This window comes from Homarus americanus, unplaced genomic scaffold (assembly GCF_018991925.1).
Source record: "Homarus americanus isolate GMGI-L3 unplaced genomic scaffold, GMGI_Hamer_2.0 scaffold17608, whole genome shotgun sequence".
Classification (NCBI taxonomy): Eukaryota; Metazoa; Arthropoda; class Malacostraca; order Decapoda; family Nephropidae; genus Homarus; species Homarus americanus.
In genome coordinates, this window is record NW_024752095.1 from 17,886 (window position 1) to 40,000 (window position 22,115).

A 22,115-nucleotide genomic window follows, 5' to 3' on the forward strand; every position below is an offset into this window, starting at 1 on the left:
TCACATAGACCCACCCGGCTATGGTAACTCACACCAGGGATGGAGACAGCCAAGCCTCCGGCTCGAAGCCGAAGTCACTAGAATGTCCCGAGCCAGACATGTCCAAAAATCACGGCTTCCAGAAGCCGAAGCCGGCTTTCGCCTCATAAAACATAAGCACACACAAAGAGCACCCATACTAAGTTTAACAGAACAATAACTATGTACTGTAGTCTACGAATATATTGTAAGTGATACGGAGATGAACGATCTTCCTTCGTGGTGATCATCGACACAAAAGCGACACTTAAGTTACTATATATGTGATCTTGGGGGCGATGGTAGGGTGATGGCAGCATGTTCGTATAGAGTAACTCAAGTAGTTAGAAATGCCAGACGTATTACTACAAATAAGCTCCAGTCAGCATCAAGCGACGGTGAAAACCTGGAATGTCACAAATACTATTCAGAACAGGAACACTCAGCCTTTGGCCCCCACTCAGCTTTTATGACAAATGATTCAGTTGTAACGGAACCTCCCCATTGCCAACCACTTCAATGAATATTTCATTAATGTTAGCAAAAATCTTGCAGAGAGCATCCTAAACACCACGAGAAATTTAGAGCTACCTGCAAAACAGACAGCAAAATGAGCTGTTCTTATCCTGTCTCAGCAGATGAATTACTGGCTATCATAAAATGTCCAAAGATGCAGCAGCAGGCGAAGACAATATACCAATGAGCATCATTAAGAAAGTAGCCCACTTATTACTACCTGTTCTCCTACACATTTGTAACTCCTCCTTCACTAGTGGTGTCTTTCTGGATAAACTGAAAATTGCTAAGTTCACCCAGCATATAAAATCTGGGGACAAAGGTCTCTTCAAGAATTACCGCCCATATCAGTCCCCAGCTAGCATGTAGTAGACTAAATTCCTTCTGCAATGCCAATAACATCTTTACAGACTCCCAGTTTGGCTTTAGAGCTAGAAGGTCGACTGAGAGTGCTCTGCTATCCTTTACTAATGACATCTTAAATTCCTTTGATGACAGTCAATTCACAGTCGGAATATTCTTGGACCTCTCTAAAGCCTTCGATACTGTCGACCATACCATCCTCCTTTCAAAGCTTAAATATTACGGCGTTAGGGGCCTGTCCCTTGGTTTCCTCATATCTGTCCAACAGGATGCAGTATGTCTGCTAAATAATCACCAATCTGACTCCTCGCCAATCTTGTATGGCGTTCCCCAAAGGTTCCTCCATTCTCGGTCCAGTACTGTTTGTTGTACGTAAACGACATAGTTCACGCCAGCACACTCATAAAATGCAACTTATTTGCAGACGATAGTAATCTCTATGCCAGCATCTCAGACATCCATTCCTTGATGAGAACTATGAACACCTACTATATTTACAATACAAGTACCTGCCTTTTATTGTACCATAAACTGTTTTATCGGACATTATCATGTAAATAGATAAGAAATTACCATTGCAATAAACATAATTGCCAACTAGACAATCCTGACAGCTCTGTCCTCTTGTTCAACCTTATTACTGTACAACCCATGTGGTACTGGTTCCATTATACTTATGTTTTTCAATTTCACTAATTTATGTATATAAAAAAAAAAAAAAAATAATATATAAATAAAATAAATAAATAATGAAGTGATAACCGTGGTAACATTCTGAGATGTTCTTATACCACCATGCTATTGTACTATTCCAGATGATACTAAATGTTACATAATACTTCCTTGAGATAAATGTATAGTATATATCAGGTGCCTAAAAACTCAGGTTCTCAACTGGCTCAGCCATGTTAATATTGTTATTATTATCCACTCTGTGTCTGTGTTTTTCTGGCTAAATACACGGTTTCAATTAAATTAAATTCAATTCAATACAACGTGAGACACAGGGTGGGTGCTCGGTGCATGCGACAGTTGGCCTCTGCCATAGCGTCATCAGGGACACAAGTTTGTTCTGTTTCGTGGCACCCGCCAGCCTCTGGGAAACATAAACACAAGAGAGGCTATATATTACGCACTAAATAATATGTCATTTGCAGGCGCCAAAAACATAACGCGTGCCAAAACTGTGCCGTCTGCTGTCAACCTCTGAGTAAACAAACCTGCCGACCAGCCGGGGTCGATAACCCAGGACTCACCCTACCCTCTTCCTTTCCTGATGAATAGTCATGTGTTCGCTTACATAGCTACCGCAGCCAGGCGACCACTGCCAAGGGCGGGTCAGCTGCACTGTATTTCTTGCCAAGGAAACTGAGCAGTGTGTAATGGAGAAATTGATGTTTAATGTTGTTGCGTCACACTTAGCACATGAACTCGTTCAGATCATGCTGCAATGTTCCACATGGACTGTGTGAACGCGGTTTATAGAAACAGAGCACAATACGACAGAGAGACAGTCAGGCTGCTTTACTTACCAAGACATAAAACGAGATAAATGCAAGATTATGCTACGTAAATGACTAAACACCATCAGTTTGCATGCACATCAGTGAGCAGGTCTCGTGCAGTGCCAGGCTTCGAAGAAAGAACTACGAGAAAGTGTGGTCATTCAACAAAGACCAACTTTGGGGTCAGTCAGCCTTGTCGAAACGCATACTGTACGAGTGAACGCCGCCCTTCTTACACTGGGCTGAATCTATCATCAATACTTCGGTTCCTATCCTCTATGACGGGCTGAGTTGTTCCCATTCTCTGTGACGTGGCTGAGTTGTTCCCTATCCTCTGACGTGGCTGAGTTGTTCCTATCTCGTGACGTGGCTGAGTTGTTCCTATTCTCTGTGACGTGGCTGAGTTGTTCCCTATCCTCTGTGACGTGGCTGAGTTGTTCTCATTCTCTGTGACGTGGCTGAGTTGTTCCATTCTCTGTGACGTGCTGAGTTGTTCATCCCAGCGTTGGTTGTTCCATCCGACGGCTGAGTTCCTATCCTCTGTGACGTGGCTGAGTTGTTCCCTATCCTGTGACGGGTGAGTTGTTCCATCCTCTGTGACGGCTGAGTTGTTCCATTTCTGTGAGGTTTTCTGTGACGGGCTGAGTTGTTCCCAATCCTCAGTGTCAAGAGCTATTCTCATCCTCAGTGACTTACCTAGAGCTGCTACCTATCCTTAGTTGTTTGACAAGAGCGATTCCTATCGTCAGTGAAATGGCTGATTGGCTGGGTTGTTTCTATCCTCGGTTTCAAGAGTTGTTTTATTCTTAGTGGTGGCTTGGGAGAGCGCTTTCATCTTCAGTGACTTGACAAGAGCTGTTTTCTATCCTTCGTGATGGCAACACTGTGTTAGTCTAAAACCCTTTCTGGTAGCACTGAGTCAGACACTGGCCAAGGGCGACTGGGTATTTTTTTCCCCAGGCTGAAGGATGACGCACTAGCCCACACCTGGCCCAGACGAACACCCGTAGTATGTAGTGAAACGAATACTCAAGGCAATAGACACTTAACCCTTAATTATCGGAATAAAAGTAGCGACGAAAAGTATTGGTTCATTGATGGGTAATGAGCTGTCACTGTTTGTCCTAGTAATTCACCAGGTGAGTGTATGGGAACGTGTTGACCAGGTGAGTGTGTGTGATGGAAGCGTTGACCAGGTAAGTGTGTGTGGTGGACACGTTGACCAGGTGAGTGTGGTGGACACGTTGACCAGGTGAGGGTGTGGGGACGCTGACCAGGTGAGGTGTGGTGGACGTGTTGACTAGGTGAGTGTGTGGTGGTCGTGTTGACCAGGTGAGTGTGTGGTGGTCGTGTTGACCAGGTGAGTGTGTGGTGGTGGTGGTGTTGACCAGGTGGAGTGTGGTGGTCGTGTTGACCAGGTGAGTGTGTGGTGGACGTGTTGACCAGGGTGTGGTGAACGTGTTGACCAGGTGAGGTGTGGTGGACGTGTTGACTAGGTGAGGTGTGTGGTGAACGTGTTGACCAGGTGAGTGTGTGGTGGACGTGTTGACCAGGTGTGAGTGTGTTGGACGTGTTGACTAGGTGAGTGTGTGGTGAACGTGTGGACTAGGTGTGTGTGGTGGACGTGTTGACCAAGTAGTTCCCTTTACTAAACATGAGTTTATTCCTTGAGTCTTTACCTCTTTCCCTTAAATTGACAGACAAGCAATGTTAGTGTACAATATATGTGTGCGAGTGAGTGAGTGTGTGTGTGTGCGTGTGCGAGGTGTGGTGTGTAGTGCTGAGTGTGTGTGTGACGAAGTTCGCCTATTAAAACCTACTAAAGCGACTGATCTCGATTTTATATATTCAGACTTTTGTGTTTACTACAAGAATCGTGACATCAAATATAAGGGTTCACTTAATTAAGGGTCATGTCAGAGGTTCAGAATTGAATTGACATTGATTTATAGGTTCAGTGACTACAAACGTCTTCCTTGTTTACATACACAAGTTCCAAACACATTAATGTGAACCTCTGATCGGAATAGTGAGAATAAAGGCCAAGGGATAGTTTTGCAACAGAAAACGTGTGGGGAATAACTGTGTTGTCTTGCAGTGCTGAGAAAAATTTGATTATAAATGTAGATTGTAACCCAAATATAACTTAAAGCTGTCCCACATACTTATAAGATGTTGATTATAGTGACTGTAACAATAATATCATTGTCTGCCACACACACACACACACACACACATCCACTTGCAGGTCACTAATCATGCTTAAATCACAGTTATAGCCAAGTATAATTTGTGGTTGTTTGTTAACTGCGCGATAGAGGCCAAAGTTCATAATATAAGAGTCTACACACTTTTCATAAATGCACGGATAAAAATTACACGCTTATATTACACTACAAATTAATAAAAAGAGACAGTACACGATACAATGGATACAGTAGATAGGATAGAGCATGACATACAAGACGCATAAGTAAGGCACTAGTGACCAAGGTTGGCGTGGTGTGTCAGTCAGTACTACCCTGACAGGGCAGCGTGCGGCGGATCGTCTGCGCCGCCGGAGCTCTCTGCGAGTGTCGTGGCGGTGATGGTCGTGGCCATGGTCGTTCTGACGTTTGAGTACACTCTCCGACGGGCGTCAGCCTGCGGCCATCACCATCAGCACCAGCAACAACAGCAGGAAACCGCGAATCAGCAACATGTTAGCACCAACAACGGCAAGCTTCCTGCCCTGTCCTCTCACGCGTCTCCTCACACCTCTTGGTAGTTTCCTCATCAGCAGGCAACATACATCATGTGGAAACCCGCATCGAAGTGGAGAGAATGTATGGATGAATTACTGTTACTGCTCACACACTCACACCGGCACTCCAACAACACCTAACCAAACGTTTGAGGAATATTGAAAAGCGATAAAGTTTTATCCAACAAATGTTGAAAGATAGTTAGCGTAATCTACACCAGGACACGTCGAAATATCATCACTTTGAATTATGTTAGGACGAGAACAAGCGAAGTGAAGAAGTAGGTGTTGACGTGGCGAGTGATAAACGGTATGGTGAGGCAGCGAGGCACCCGTACTACGCGTGTCTAGCAGCAGACTGACGATATTGACACTGGGAACCTTGCGGCAGCCCCCTAGTGGTGGTGACTCACACTGGCCGCAATATTGTGCACCTCGGTAATACCCACCACTGTTGTACACCCCAGTAGTACTACCACTGTTGTACACCCCAGTACTACCTACCACTGTTGCACACCCAGTAGTACCTACCACTGTTGTACACCACAGCAGTACCTACCACTGTTGTACACCTCAGTAGTACCTACCACTGTTGTACACCCCAGTAGTACCTACCACTGTTGTACACGCCATTAGTAACTCACCACTGTTGTAACCCCAGTAGTACCTACCACTGTTGTACACCTAGTACCTACCACAGTTGTAGCCATCAGTAGTACCTACCACTGCTTCTACGCCTCAGTAGTACCTACCACTGTTGTACTTCTCCAATAGTACCTACCACTGTTGTACACCCTCAGTAGTACCTACCACTATTGTACACCCCAGTAGTAGCCCTACCACTGTTGTACGCCTCAGTAGTACCTACCAATGTTGTACACCCTAACATTACCTACCACTGTTATAGCACCCCAGTAGTATTCACTAATCACTGCACCGTAGAACCTACCACTGTTGTACACCACAGTAGTACCCACCACTGTTGTACACATCAGTAGTGTCCACCACTGTTGTACACCCCAGTAGTACTACCAATGTTGTACACCACAGTAGTACCACACTGTTGTACAACCCAGTAGTACCTACCACTGTTGTACACCCAGTAGTACCTACCACTGTTATACACCCCAGTAGTACCTACCACTGTTGTACATCCCAGTAGTTCTACCACTGTTGTACACCCCAGTAGTACCTACCACTGTTGTACACACCCAGTAGTACCTACCACTGTTGTACACCCCGTAGTACCTACCACTGTTGTACACCACAGTAGTACCTACCACTGTTGTACACCCCAGTAGTACCTACCACTGTTGTACACACCACAGTAGTATCACACCTGCTGTACTAACCCCAGTAGTACCTACCACTGTTGTACACCCCAGTAGTCCACCACTGTTGGTGTATACTTGTGTAGTACCTACCACTGTTGTACACCCCAGTAACTGCCACTGTTGTACACCTAAGTACTACCACTTGTACACCCTCAGTAGTACCTACCACTGTTGTACACCACAGTAGTACCACACCACTGTTGTACACACTGTAGTACCTACCACTGTTGTACAACCCAGTAGTACCTACCACTGTTGTACACTCCCAGTAGTATCTACCACTGTTGTACACCCCAGTAGTACCTACCACTGTTGTACACCACAGTAGAAACTCTACAACTGTTGTACACCACAGTAGTACCCACCACTGTTGTACACATCAGTAGTGTCCACCACTGTTGTACACCCCAGTAGTACCTACCACTGTTGTACACCCCAGTAGTACCTACCACCAGTTGTACACCACAGTAGTACCCACCACTGTTGTACACATCAGTAGTGTCCACCACTGTTGTACACCCCAGTAGTACCCACCACTGTTGTTACCACAGTAGTACCTACCACTGTTGTACACCCAGTAGTTCCTACCACTGTTGTACACCCCAGTAGTACCTACCACTGTTGTACACCAGAGTAGTACCCACCACTGTTGTACATCAGTAGTGTCCACCACTGTTGTACACCCCAGTAGTACCTACCACTGTTGTACACCCCAGTGTAGTATCTACCACTGTTGTACACCCCAGTAGTACCTACCACTGTTGTACACCACAGTAGTACCCACCACTGTTGTACACCTCAGAGTAAATTCACTGTTGTACACCCAGTAGTACCTACCACTGTTGTACACCTCAGTAGTACCTATCACTGTTGTACACCCTAGTAGTACCCACTGCTGTACACCCCAGTAGTACTACCACTGTTGTACACCCCAGTAGTACCTACCACTGTTGTACACCACAGTAGTACCTCACCACTGTTGTACACCTCAGTACCTACCACTGTTGTACACCCCAGTAGTACCTACCACTGTTGTACACTCAGTAGTACCTACCACTGTTGTACACCCTCAGTAGTACCTTACCACTGTTGTACACCCCAGTAGTACCTACCACTGTTGTACACCCCAGTAGTACCTACCACTGTTGTACACTCCTGTAGTACCTATCACTGTTGTACACCTCAGTAGTACTCTACCACTGTTGTACACCCCAGTAGTACCTACCACTGTTGTACACCCCAGTAGTACCTATCACTGTTGTACACTCCTGTAGTACCTACCACTGTCGTACACCAGTAGTATTCACCCTCACTGTTGTACACCCTCAGTAGTACCTTATCATCGTTGTACACCAGTAGCAACCACTGTTGTACACATCCTAGTGTCCACCACTGTTTGTACACCCAGTAGTACCTACCACTGTTGTACACCCCAGTACCCACCACTGTTGTAGCACCCAGTAGTACCTTACCACTGTTGTACACCCCAGTAGATTACCACGCAGTTGTACACCCCAGTAGTACCTCACCACTGTTGTACACCAGTAGTACCCACCACTGTTGTACACCCTGTAGTAGTACCTACCACTGTTGTAAACCAGTAGTACCTACCACTGTTGTAAACCCCAGGTAGTACCTACCACTGTTGTACACCCCAGTAGTACCCACCACTGTTGTACACATCAGTAGTGTCCACCACTGTTGTACACCCCAGTAGTACCTACCACTGTTGTAAACCCCAATAGTACCTACCACTGTTGTACACCCCAGTAGTACCTACCACTGTTGTACACCCCAGTAGTACCTACCACTGCTGTACACCAGTAGTACCTACCACTGTTGTACACCCCAGTAGTACCTACCACTGTTGTACACCCTCAGTAGTACCACCCACTGCTGTACACCCCAGTAGTACCTACCACTGTTGTACACCTCAGTAGTACCTATCACTGTTGTACACCCTCAGTAGTACCCACCACTGTTGTACACATCAGTAGTGTCCACCACTGTTGTACACCCCAGTAGTACCTACCACTGCTGTACAACCTCAGTAGTACCTACCACTGTTGTGCACCGCAGTAGTACCTACCACTGTTGTAAACCCCAGTAGTACCTACCACTGTTGTACACCCCAGTAGTACCTACCACTGTTGTACACCCAGTAGTACCTACCACTGCTGTACACTCAGTAGTACCTACCACTGTTGTACACCCCAGTAGTACCTACCACTGTTGTACACCCCAGTAGTACCCACCACTGTTGTACACCCCAGTAGTACCTATCACTGTTGTACACCCCAGTAGTACCCACCACTGTTGTACACCAGTGGTCCTATCTGTACACCCTAGTACCTACCACTGTTGTACACCCCAGTAGTACTTACACTGCTGTACACACCTCAGCAGTACCTACCACTGTTGTACACCCCAGTAGTACTACCACTGTTGTACACCCCCAGTAGTACCTACCCCACTGTTGTACACCCCAGTAGTACCTACCACTGTTGTACACCCGTGAGCCACCACTGCTGCACCCCAGTAGTACCCACCACTGTTGTACACCTCAGTAGTACCTACCACTGTTGTACACCCCAGTAGTACCTACCACTGTTGTACACCTCAGTAGTACCTACCACTGTTGTACACCCCAGTAGTACCTATCACTGTTGTACACCCCAGTAGTACCCACCACTGTACACCCCAGTAGTACCTACCACTACACCCCAGTAGTACCTACCACTGTTGTACACCTCAGTAGTACCTACCACTGTTGTACACCCCGTAGTACCCACCACTGTTGTACACCCCAGTAGTACCTACCACTGTTGTACACCCCAGTAGTACCTACCACTGTTGTACACCCCAGTAGTACCTACCACTGTTGTACACCCCAGTAGTACCCACCACTGTTGTACACCCTCAGTAGTACCTACCACTGTTGTACACCCCAGTAGTACCCACCACTGTTGTACACCCCAGTAGTACCCACCACTGTTGTACACCCCAGTAGTACCTACCACTGTTGTACACCCCAGTAGTACCTACCACTGTTGTTACACCCCAGTAGTACCTATCACTGTTGTACACCCCAGTAGTACCACCAACACCCAGTAGTACCTACCACTGTTGTACACCCCAGTAGTACCTACCACTGTTGTACACCCCAGTAGTACCTACCACTGCTGTGCATCCCAGTAGTACCTACCACTGTTGTACACCCCAGTAGTACCTACCACTGATGTACACCCCAGTAATACCTACCACCATACACCCGTAGTACCTACCACTGATGTACACCCCAGTAGTACCTACCACTGTTGTACACCCCAGTAGTACCTACCACTGTTGACACCCCAGTAGTACCTACCACTGTTGTACACCCCAGTAGTACCTATCACTGTTGTACACCCCAGTAGTACCTACCACTGTTGAACACCCCAGTAGTACCTACCACTGTTGTACACCCCAGTAGTACCTACCACTGTTGTACACCCCAGTAGTACTTACCACTGTTGTACACCCCAGTAGTACCTACCACTGATGTACACCCCAGTAGCACCTACCACTGATGTACACCCCAGTAGTACCTACCACTGATGTACACCCCAGTAGTACCTACCACTGTTGTACACCCCAGTAGTACCTACCACTGATGTACACCAGTAGTACCTACCACTGTTGTACACCCCAGTAGTACCTACCACTGTTGTACACCCAGTAGTACCTACCACTGATGTACACCCCAGTAGTAACCACCACTGTTGTACACCCCAGTAGTAACCACCACTGATGTACACGCCAGTAGTACCTACCACTGATGTACACCCCAGTAGTACCTACCACTGTTGTACACCCCAGTAGTACCTACCACTGATGTACACCCCAGTAGTACCTACCACTGATGTACACCCCAGTAAACCAACACTGATGTACACCCCAGTAGTATCCTACCACTGATGTACACCCCAGTAGTACCTACCACTGATGTACACCCCAGTAGTAACCACCACTGATGTACACCCCAGTAGTACCCACCACTGATGTACACCCCAGTAGACCACCACTGTTGTACACCCCAGTAGTACCTACCACTGATGTACACCCCGTAGTACCTACCACTGTTGTACACCCCAGTAGTACCTACCACTGATGTACACCCCAGTCGTACCTCCTCACTGTTGTACACCCCTGGTAGTACCCACCACTGTTGTACACCCCAGTAGTACCTACCACTGTTGTACACCCCAGTAGTACCTACCACTGATGTACACCCCAGTAGTACCACCACTGTTGTACACCCCAGTAGTACCTACCACTGATGTACCCCCAGTAGTACCTACCACTGTTGTACACCCCAGTAGTACCTACCACTGTTGTACACCCCAGTAGTACCTACCACTGATGTACACCCCAGTAGTACCTACCACTGTTGTACACCCCAGTAGTACCTACCACTGATGCTACCCCAGTAGTAACCACCACTGATGTACACCCCAGTAGTACCCACCACTGATGTACACCCCAGTAGTACCCACCACTGTTGTACACCCCAGTAGTACCTACCACTGATGCACCCCAGTAGTACCTACCACTGTTGTACACCCCAGTAGTACCTACCACTGATGTACACCCCAGTCGTACCTACCACTGTTGTACACCCCAGTAGTACCCACCACTGTTGTACACCCCAGTAGTACCTACCACTGTTGTACACCCCAGTAGTACCTACCACTGATGTACACCCCAGTAGTACCTACCACTGTTGTACACCCAGTAGTACCTACCACTGATGTACCCCCAGTAGTACCTACCACTGTTGTACCCCCAGTAGTACCTACCACTGATGTACACTCCCAGACTCTGATAGATGAAGTGATCAAGTAGTACATGTTCATATTAGAGATAGAGGAGAACATCGCTGTACTTTAACAGGATATGTGAGCGTGGTTTAGCAGAATAAATAAGCGTGGTTTAGCAGAATAAATCAGCATGGTTTGATATATTAAGTCAGTGTGGTTTAGGAGAATAAATAAGCGTGGTTTAGCAGAATAAATCAGCATGGTTTGATATATTAAGTCAGTGTTGTTAGCAGAATAAATCAGCGTGGTTTAGCAGAATAAATCAGCATGGTTTGATATATTAAGTCAGTGTGGTTTAGCAGAATAAATAAGCGTGGTTTAGCAGAATAAATCAGCATGGTTTGATATATTAAGTCAGTGTGGTTTAGCAGAATAAATAAGCGTGGTTTAGCAGAATAAATCAGCATGGTTTGATATATAAGTCAGTGTGGTTTAGAGAATAAATCAGCGTGGTTTAGCAGAATAAACAGCATGGTTTGATATATTAAGTCAGTGTGGTTTAGCAGAATAAATAAGCGTGGTTTAGCAGAATAAATCAGCATGGTTTGATATATTAAGTCAGTGTGGTTTAGCAGAATAAATAAGCGTGGTTTAGCAGAATAAATCAGCATGGTTTGATATATTAAGTCAGTGTGTTTTAGGAGAATAAATAAGCGTGGTTTAGCAGAAATCAGCATGGTTTGATATATTAAGTCAGTGTGGTTTAGGAGAATAAATCAGCGTGGTTTAGCAGAATAAATCAGCATGGTTTGATATTGTCAGTGTGGTTTAGGAGAATAAATCAGCATGGTTTGATATATTAAGTCAGTGTGGTTTAGAGAATAAGCGTGGTTTAGCAGAATAAATCAGCGTGGTTTAGCAGAATAAATCAGCATGGTTTGATATATTAAGTCAGTGTGGTTTAGCAGAATAAATCAGCATGGTTTGATATATTAAGTCAGTGTGGTTTAGCAGAATAAATAAGCGTGGTTTAATAAAATGAAGTCGGCGTGGTATAACAGAATAAGTCAGCGTGGTATAATAGAATAGTCGTGGTTTAATAAGATAAGTCGGCGTGGTATAACAGAATAAGTCAGCGTGGTATATAGAATAAGTCTGCGTGTTTAATAGAATTAAGTCACGTGGTATAATAGAATAAGTCAGCGTGGTATAACAAGAATAAGTCTGCGTGGTTTAATAGAATAAGTCTGCGTGGTATAACAGAATAAGTCTGCGTGGTATAACAGAATAAGTCTTAAGTGGTATAACAGAATAATTCAGCGTGGGTTTAATAGAATAAGTCTGCATTAATTTATAACAGAATAAGTCTGCGTGAGTATAACAGAATAAGTCAGCGTGGTATAACAGAATAAGTCAGCGTGGTATAACAGAATAAGTCTGCGTGGTTTTAAATAAATAAGTCTGCGTGAGTATAACTTAGAATAAGTCAACGTAGTATAACAGAATAAGTCTGCGTGGTTTAATAGAATAAGTCTGCGTGGTATAACAGAATAAGTCAACGTGGTATAACAGAATAAGTCTGCGTGGTTTAATAGAATAAGTCGTGGTATAACAGAATAGTCTGCGTGGTATAACAGAATAAGGAGTCTCTTGCGTGAAGGTATAACAGAATAAGTCCAGCGATAGTTTAATAGAATAAGTCTGCGTGGTATAACAGAATAGAAGTCTGCGTGGTTTAATAGAATAAGTCAGCGTGGTATAACAGAATAAGTCTGCGTGGTATAACGAATAAGTCTGCGTGTGGTATAACAGAATAAGTCTGCGTGGTATAACAGAATAAGTCTGCGTGAACATAGAATAACAGTCAGCGTGGTTGTAGAATAAATCAGCGTGGTATAACAGAATAAGTCTGCGTGGTTTAATAGAATAAGTCAGCGTGGTATAGCAAGAATAAGTCAGCGTGGTATAACAGAATAAGTCTGCGTGGTTTAATAGAATAAGTCAGCGTGGTATAACAGAATAAGTCTGCGTGGTTTAATAGAATAAGTCAAGCGTGGTTTAGCAGAATAAATCGGCGTGGTATAACAGAATAAGTCTGCGTGGTTTAATAGATAAGTCAACGTGTATAACAGAATAAGTCAGCGTGTTATAACAGGAATATAAGTCTGCGTGGTATAACCAGAATAAGTCAGCGTGGTATAACAGAATAAGTCTGCGTGGTTTAATAGAATAAGTCAGCGTGGTATAACAGAATAAGTCTGCGTGGTATAACAGAATAAGTCTGCGTATATAACAGAATAAGTCAGCGTGTTTTAATAGAATAAGTCTGCGTGGTATAACAGAATAAGTCTGCGTGGTTTAATAGAATAAGTCAGCGTGGTTTAGCAGAATAAATCAGCGTGGTATAACAGAATAAGTCTGCGTGGTTTTAATAGAGGCCAAAGTCAACGTGGTATAACAGAATAATAAGTCAGCGTGGTATAACAGAATAAGTCTCGTGGTTTAATAGAATAAGTCGGCGTGGTATAACAGAATAAGTCTGCGTGGTATAAGAATAAGTCTGCGTGGTATAACAGAATAAGTCTGCGTGGTATAACAGAATAAGTCAGCGTCGGGTTTAATAGAATAATTCAGCGTGACCCATAACAGAATAAGTCTACGTGGTATAACAGAATAAGTCAGCGTGGTTTAATAGAATAAGTCTTACGTGGTATAACAGAATAAGTCTGCGTGGTTTAATAGAATAAGTCAGCGTAGTATAACAGAATAAGTCTGCGTGGTATAACAGAGAATAAAGTCTGCGTGATATAACAGAATAAGTCTGCGTGGTATAACAGAATAAGTCTGCGTGGTTTAATAGAATAAGTCAGCGTGGTATAACAGAATAAGTCTGCGTGGTATAACAGAATAAGTCTGCGTGGTATAACAAGAATAAGTCAGCGTGGTATAATAGAATAAGTCTGCACGTGGTATAACTTAAGGCAAGTCTGCGTGGTATAGCAAGAATAAGTCAGCGTGGTACTCATAGAATAAGTCTGCGTGGTATAACGGGAATAAGTCAGCAATGAGTATAACAGAATAAGTCTGCGTGATATAACAGAATAAGTCAGCGTGGTATAACAGAATAAGTCTGCGTGGTATAACAGAATAAGTCTGCGTAGTACCAACAGAATCGAATATAGTAAATTATAACAGAATAAATCTGCGTGGTTTAATAAAATCAAGTCTGCGTATAACAGAATAAATCAACGTGGTTTAATAAGTAGTACGTGGTATTATAACAAGAATAAGTCTGCGTGGTTTAATAGAAGATAAGTCAGCGTGGTATAACAGAATAAGTCTGCGTGGTATAACGGGAATGAAGTCTGCCGTGGTATGGAAGATAAATCTGCGTGAGTATAACAGAATAGAAGTCTTGGAAACGGTATAACGAGTAAGTCACCGTGAGGTATAACAGAATGAAATCTGCAGTATAAACAGAATAAATCGCGTGGTTTAATAGAATAAGTCTGCGTGGTATAACAGAATAAGTCTGCGTGGTTTAATACAGAATAAGTCAGCATTAATTATAACAGAATAAGTCGGCGTGGTATAACAGAATGAAGTCTGCATTAATTATAACCAGAATAAGTCTGCGTGTAACAGAATAAGTCAGCGTGGTATAACAGAATAGTCTGCGTATTATAACAGAATAAGTCTGCGTGGTATAACAGAATAAGTCTGCGTGGTATAACAGAGACTCAGTCAGCGTGGTATAAACTTAGAATAAAGTCGTGGTATAACAGAATAAGTCAGCGTGGTATAACAGAATAAGTCTGCGTGGTATAACAGAATAAGTCTGCGTGGTATAACAGAATAAGTCTGCGTGGTTTAATAGAATAGTCAGCGTGGTATAACAGAATAAGTCTGCGTGGTATAACAGAATAAGTCTGCGTGGTATAACAGAATAAGTCAGCGTATAACTAGAATAAGTCTGCGTGTTATAACAGAATAAGTCAGCGTGGTATAACAGAATAAGTCTGCGTGGTATAACAGAATAAGTCAGCGTGGTATAACAGAATAAGTCTGCGTGGTATAACAGAATAAGTCTGCAGTAAATTATAACAAAATAAGAATCTGCGTGGTTTAATAGAATAAGTCAGCGTGGTATAACAGAATAAGTCTGCCATTAGTATAACAGAATAAGTCTGCGTGGTATAACGAATAAGTCTGCGTGGTATAACAGAATAAATCCAGCGTGGTATAACAGAATAAAGTCACCACGTGGTATAACAGAATAAGTCAGCGTGGTATAACAGAATAAGTCTGCGTGGTATAACAGAATAAGTCAGCGTGGTATAACAGAATAAGTCGGCGTGGTATAACCAGAATAAGTCCTCCGCATTAAGTATAGCAGAATAAAATACTGCATTAATTATAACAGAATAAGTCAGCGTGGTATAACAGAATAAGTCTGCGTGGTATAACAGAATAATAGAAATTCAGCGTGGTATAACAGAATAAGTCTGCGTGGTATAACGAATAAGTCAGCGTGGTTATAACAGAATATAAGTCTGCGTGGTATAACAGAATAAGTCTGCGTGGTATAACAGAATAAGTCAGCGTGAGGTATAACAGAATAAGTCAGCGTGGTATAACAGAAAGACCAGAATGGCGTGGTATAACAGAATAAAGTCAGCGTATTGTAGAATAAGTCAGCGTGGTATAACAGAATAAGTCTGCGTGGTTTAATAGAATAAGTCTGCGTGTTATAACAAGATAAGTCAGCGTGGTATAACAGAATAAGTCAGCGTGGTACAACAGAATAAGTCAGCGTGGTATAACAGAATAAATAAGCGTGGTATAACAGAATAAGTCAGCGTGTTATAACAGAATAAGTCAATAAACGTGGTTTGGCAGAATGAGAATCTACGCATTATATAACAGAATAAGTCAGCGTGGTACCAACTTAGAATAAGTCTGCGTGGTATAACAGAATAAGTCGGCATTGTTATAACAGGAAGGCAAAGTCTGCGTGGTATAACGAAATAAATCGGCATTGGTATAACAAGAATAGTCTGCGTGGTATAAACTTAGAATAAGTCTGCATTAATTTATAACAGAAGACAAAATCTTGGTAATTATAACAAGAATAAGTCAATGATGGTATAACTTAGAATAAGTCTGCGTGGTATAACAAATAAGTCTGCGTGGTTTAATAGGAATAAAGTCTGCATTGGTACATAACCAGAATAAGTCGCGTGGTATAACAGAATAAGTCTGAAAGTGACATAACAGAATAAGTCAGCGTGGTATAACCGGAATAAAGTCAGCGTGGTACTCAACGAATAAGTCAGCGTGATATAACAGAATAGTGCAAGTGATATAGAATAGAATAAGTCTGCGTGGTTTAATAGAATAAGTCTTGCGTGGTATAACGAAATGAGTCAGCGTGGTATAAACAGAATAAGTCTGCACATTGAGCAACCGGGCAAGTCAGCGTGGTATAACGAGAACCGAAATTATGGCGTAGTATAACAAGATAGTCTACGTGGTTTAATGAATAGAGATCGTGGTATATGAAGAATGAATCCGTGGTTTAATAGAATAAGTCAATGATGTAACCAGTCAAGTCTTGCATTGGTATAACAGAATAAGTCTGCGTGGTATAACAGAATACAGTCGTATTTGGGTATAACGGAATGATCTTAAAATGGTATAACAGAATAAGTCACCTTTATTATTTCAACAGAATAAGTCAAGCGTGGTATAACAAGGAATAAAGTCTGCATGGTATAACAAGAATAAGTGGCAGTAGTCATAACAGAATAAGTCACATGTTATAATAAGAATAAGTCTGTAAGTATAACAGAATAAATGGCGTGATATAACAGAACAAATCAATGATATAATATTGAGAATAAATCAGCATTAGATATATACGGAGATAAGTCTGTGGTATAACAGAATAAAGTCACCACTGCGTGGTATAACGAGGCAAGTCAGCGTGGTATAACAGAATATTAAATTACTGCATGGTATAACAAGAATAAGTCTGCGTGGTATAACAGAATAAGTCGGCGTGGTATAGCAGAATAAATAATGTAACAGAATAAGTCCGGCGTGGTATAACGGAATAAATCGGCGTGGTATAAACAGAATTGAATCTGCGTGGTATAACAGAATAGAAGTCTGCGTGGTTTTAACAAAGAATAGATCCGGCGTCTGGTGTAACCAGGAATGAAATCTGCGTGGTACTCAAAACTATAATTAGAATCATGGTATAACGGAATGATCTTTGGTACTTAAACAGGAATAAAGTCAGCATGATACAACAGAATAAATCAGCGTGGTATAAGAATAAATCGGCGTAATGCGCAACGAATAAATTAGAAGCGTGGTGTAACCGGAATACAGTCCTGCAGTATTTATGTAGAATAGAATCGGCGTGGTATAACAGATAAGTCTGGTAAGTATAGAATAGATCTTTGCGTCAGTTTAATGAATAAGTCAGCGTGGTATAGCTTGGAATAAGTCAGCTGATTATAATAGAATAAATACGTGGTACCAATAGAATAGTCAGCGTGGTATAACAGAATAATCAATGGTATAACAGAATAATTGGCATTGGTATAACAGAGCCGAATAAATGGTATAGCTTAGAATAAGTCGGCGTGGTATAACAGAATAATAGTGCGTGGTATAACAGAATAAAATTAAGCTGATAGTGCCATCAGATAAATGGCGTGGTTAATAGAATAAGTCAGCGTGGTATAACGAACTCCAGAAGTCTGCGTGGTTTAATAGAATGAAGTCAATGGTATATAGAATAAGTCTGCATTGGTATAAACAAAGACCAGTCTATGATGGTACCAACGAAATGAATCTGCGGTTTAATAAGAATAAAGTCTGCATTGGTGCATAACAAAGAATGGTCGTGGTTTAAATAGAATAAGTCAGCGTGGTATAACCAGAATAGTGTGTGCCAACAGAATGTCAGTCAGCGTGGTATAACTTATGTGGTATAACAGAATAAATCAATGGTGCTCAACGAAATGAAATGTAAATGATATAACAGGAGGAAAATAAGTCTGCGTGGTATATAGAATAAATCTTCCGTGTATAACAGAATAGTCAGCACGTGGTATAACAGAGCCAAGTCGTGATATAACAGAATAGGAGAATGTGTGGTTGGGTTTTGTGTTGTGGTTGTGTGGTTTTGTGTGGTGGTTGTGTGGTGGTGTTGGTTTGTGGTTGTGGTTTTGTTGTTGTGTTGGTGGTTGTTTGTGTTGTGTGGTGGTGGTGTGTTGTGTGGTGGTTGTGTTGTTGTGTTGTGTTGTGGTGTGGTGTTGTGGTTGTGTGGGTTGTGTTGGTTGTGTGGTTGTGTTTGTTGAAAATGTACAATAAGTATATAAAATTCTTACTTACACTTTTACTTATGATATAATTATTATGAGTTTAATAAATCTCAACCAGCAGTTCAGGTCTTCCTCGGTGTTGAATGTAGGAGGAGGAAGGAGAAAGGTTTCAGGGAGAGCCAAGGCAGTGAAAGTTTCTAACACGTTTACACTCGCGTTCCTGGTGCATTTAAATATTGGCTTACGTTCAGGTCCGACATAAGACTGAGAGCCATATTAAGTGCTTTCTTATCGAACTGTTAATATATTAATCTAAAACCTGGGATGAAAATCGGTAATGTGACTACAAGTGGTTTACCTTATATTAATGTCCCAATTACCAACTTTTGTCAGATTTAAATTTGTAGAATACATATGAAACCTGGTAATGAATGTTTCATAATAATGGAAAACATCAAACAGTATTTGTTACATCAACTGTTTCTGTCTTAAGTTCAACTCTGACCATCACACACTGGCAACATAGCTCTCCCACACGTTGTATTGATCGCGTAATGATGATAACGTTCTTGATGATATCTTTCATGGTATGACTGATGCACACACACACACTATATAATGCGTGGGCACACAGGCGGTTATCAGTGTTGGTGAGGTCATCTGTGGCGTTGTTCTTATTATGTATACTGCTGGTTGTTGTTATGTGTATCATTAAATGGTGGCGACGCAGTAGGATGTTAGTAGCAGCTGCAGATGTTAACAAGATTCTCGGTGCGAGTGTTAAGGATAGTCCTCGTAATTTACCATGTCCAGACGCCACTGCATCTATCCTGTGTGTGCACCGCTGATGATGAATTTATCATGGATTTGGATTGTTCAGGCATGTGGCGAGGCAGTTGGCACAAATCACGGGAAGAATCACCTCCTTCGAAAGTTTCGGTCACTCATCATCAGTTCAACAATAAATTGACTGCTCTGAGCAGGGATCTGGCAAAACCACATTCAAAAATTTCTTCATCACTAACGGAGTCCAGAGGTGGTGGAAGTTGGGCGCTCTCTCTGCAGCTCTCTACTACTACCTTTGATTTTTCATTCAAACGCGATTAAGTCATTCTTGGAAGATTGATTATTTCACAAATCTTGAAACACTGAACGTTAAGTCTAACTCCGGAATATCAGTATTTTAGCAGGTTGGACAACCTATTACTACAATTCAGCTACAATCCCAGGTCGTTGCCATCGACAGCATTCGACCAAACACCAGATTTGGTGATCGAACTATCAAACACCGTCCCACACATGGTTAGGTATCATGTAATTTGTTCTTGGTTTGTTCCGATACACTTGTTGGGTTCTCTTTAATTTTCTGTAAAATAATTTAAAAGAACATTAAAAGAAACTTATGGCTAATCAACTAAGCTATCTAAATTCTAATAACAAACTTAATGATGATATATACGCTCAGTTCCCACACACACTCACCCTCATAATAATCCTCTACCTTTTGCACCATCACATACATAAAACATAAGGGTCTGCAGGCCGGTTGGCCTGTGCACAGCTCCTGTCGAAGTTACTACCCTCTCCTATGAATCTTCTAGCCTCCTTTTGAAACTTTCCAGGTTCCCACTACAAAGCTAAGCACTTGTTCACTCGTCACACTATTTTGAACCAGTTTCTTCCTATCCCTCCTAAACCTAAACCAACTTGAATCCGTTGCTCAGGTCCTATCCTGCTCGGATTTTATAGAACTTTATATATCCTTTAATGATTCCTTTCCCCATTTAAATACTTCTATCACATCTCCCCACCTCTTCGTCTTTCTAGGAATGCAAGTTAAGTTTCTTTAACCTATCCTGATATGGAAGGTTTCTAAGTCCGGAATCATTTTGTCATTCTTCGCTGCACCGGCTCTAGGAATTTATAACCATTCTATAAGGGCACCAGAACTGAACAGCATAATCGAGGTGCGGCCTGACTAGCACAAGATATAGTTGCAATAAGACCTCTGCACTCTTGTTACTTACACTTCAGATATAAACCCAATACTCTGTTTGCCTTATTTCGAACACTAACGCACTGTTTCTAGGCCGTAGGTCCGGGCTTAAGTACAGGTCTCTTTCACAAGTCGACTTCTCTAGGTTGATGTTGTTAAGGCTGTATACATTATCAGTATTTGTTCTTCCAATATTATGGTTGCATTTGCTGGTGTTGAATTTCATTTGCCATTTTCAGACCACCCCTGCAGTTTATTTAGATCCTCCTGTAATGCATTTGCATCTTGCCCTGAATTAATCTGCCGCCCTATTTTTGGTGTCATCCGCAAACTTGCTTTATGTCACTGCTGATCCCAGTATCTAGATCGTTTTATGTAGATTATGAACAAGAGTGGGCCTAGTACTGACTGAACCCCACTGGTTACACAGCCCACTCAGATTTAACACCATCTACGCTGACCCTCTGCGTTCTATCGGTGAGCTATGATTTTATCAATTTAAAACTTTCCCTCGAGACCATGAGCCTTAATTTTCTCAGAAGCCTCTGATGCGGTACTCTGTCATATGCTTTGCTAAAGTCTAAGTAAATAACATCGTAATTTTCGTCATTATCTACTACATGCACACACTCTCTGCTGTTACTCGAATGTCACGATTATCCAGCGTCAACAAAATAAATAAAGGTAATTTTCACTGAAGTGTCATCTTTGTTGGCCTTTCGCAGATGTTGCAAGTCTGGTGCGGGAAGGACGGCAACACTGTCTTTCCTAACGTTTCAACGCCCTCTCGTGCGGTATTGTTGCATGTGTCACGGTTTCAAGAGAAGGTCTCCCAGGTGTATCAATTAGCCTCGATGCTCCTTAATTTGGCGTAAGCGAGAATACTGGCATTTGTCCTCTTGTCTTCTCATTGGACTCGGAGGACAGAACGTAGACTACGTTGGTGAAAGCTCTCAAGTGCCTTAAGGTGCCTCTCCTGTACGTAACCCATGTCTCTGCTGCTATACAGCAGGGTGGGGAAGGACCACTGCTTGATAGATGAGCACCTTTGTAGATAATGAAGTTCCTACAGCTGAAGACACGGGTTTGTGACGCACATATGACTCGTTGCTGGATTCTCTTCATCGATGTCAGTGGTGTTGGACAGGTGGGATCCAAAATACTGAAAATGGCTAACATTGGAAAGGATGGTTCTGTTAACTTAGGTAGACAGTGGAGTTGTAATTGAACCAGGGCGAGTTGAAACAATCTGTCTTGTGTACATTCATCTTGAGGCCGAAGTGTACATACCGTGTCTGCGTAGGCATTCAGATTTTCCTATAGGTCGCGTTCAGTGTGAGCGATGAGGGTGAGGTCATTTGATACTGAAGTTCAGTGATGGAAGCGGTCGACACCTTTTGTCCTTGCCTGGAGTTCGCCTTATGTTGAAAAGTTCCTTCATTAAGTAATGGATGCGCAACTCGCCAGCAAGACTGGCAATGCTATGGGTAAGGAAGGCAGCCAA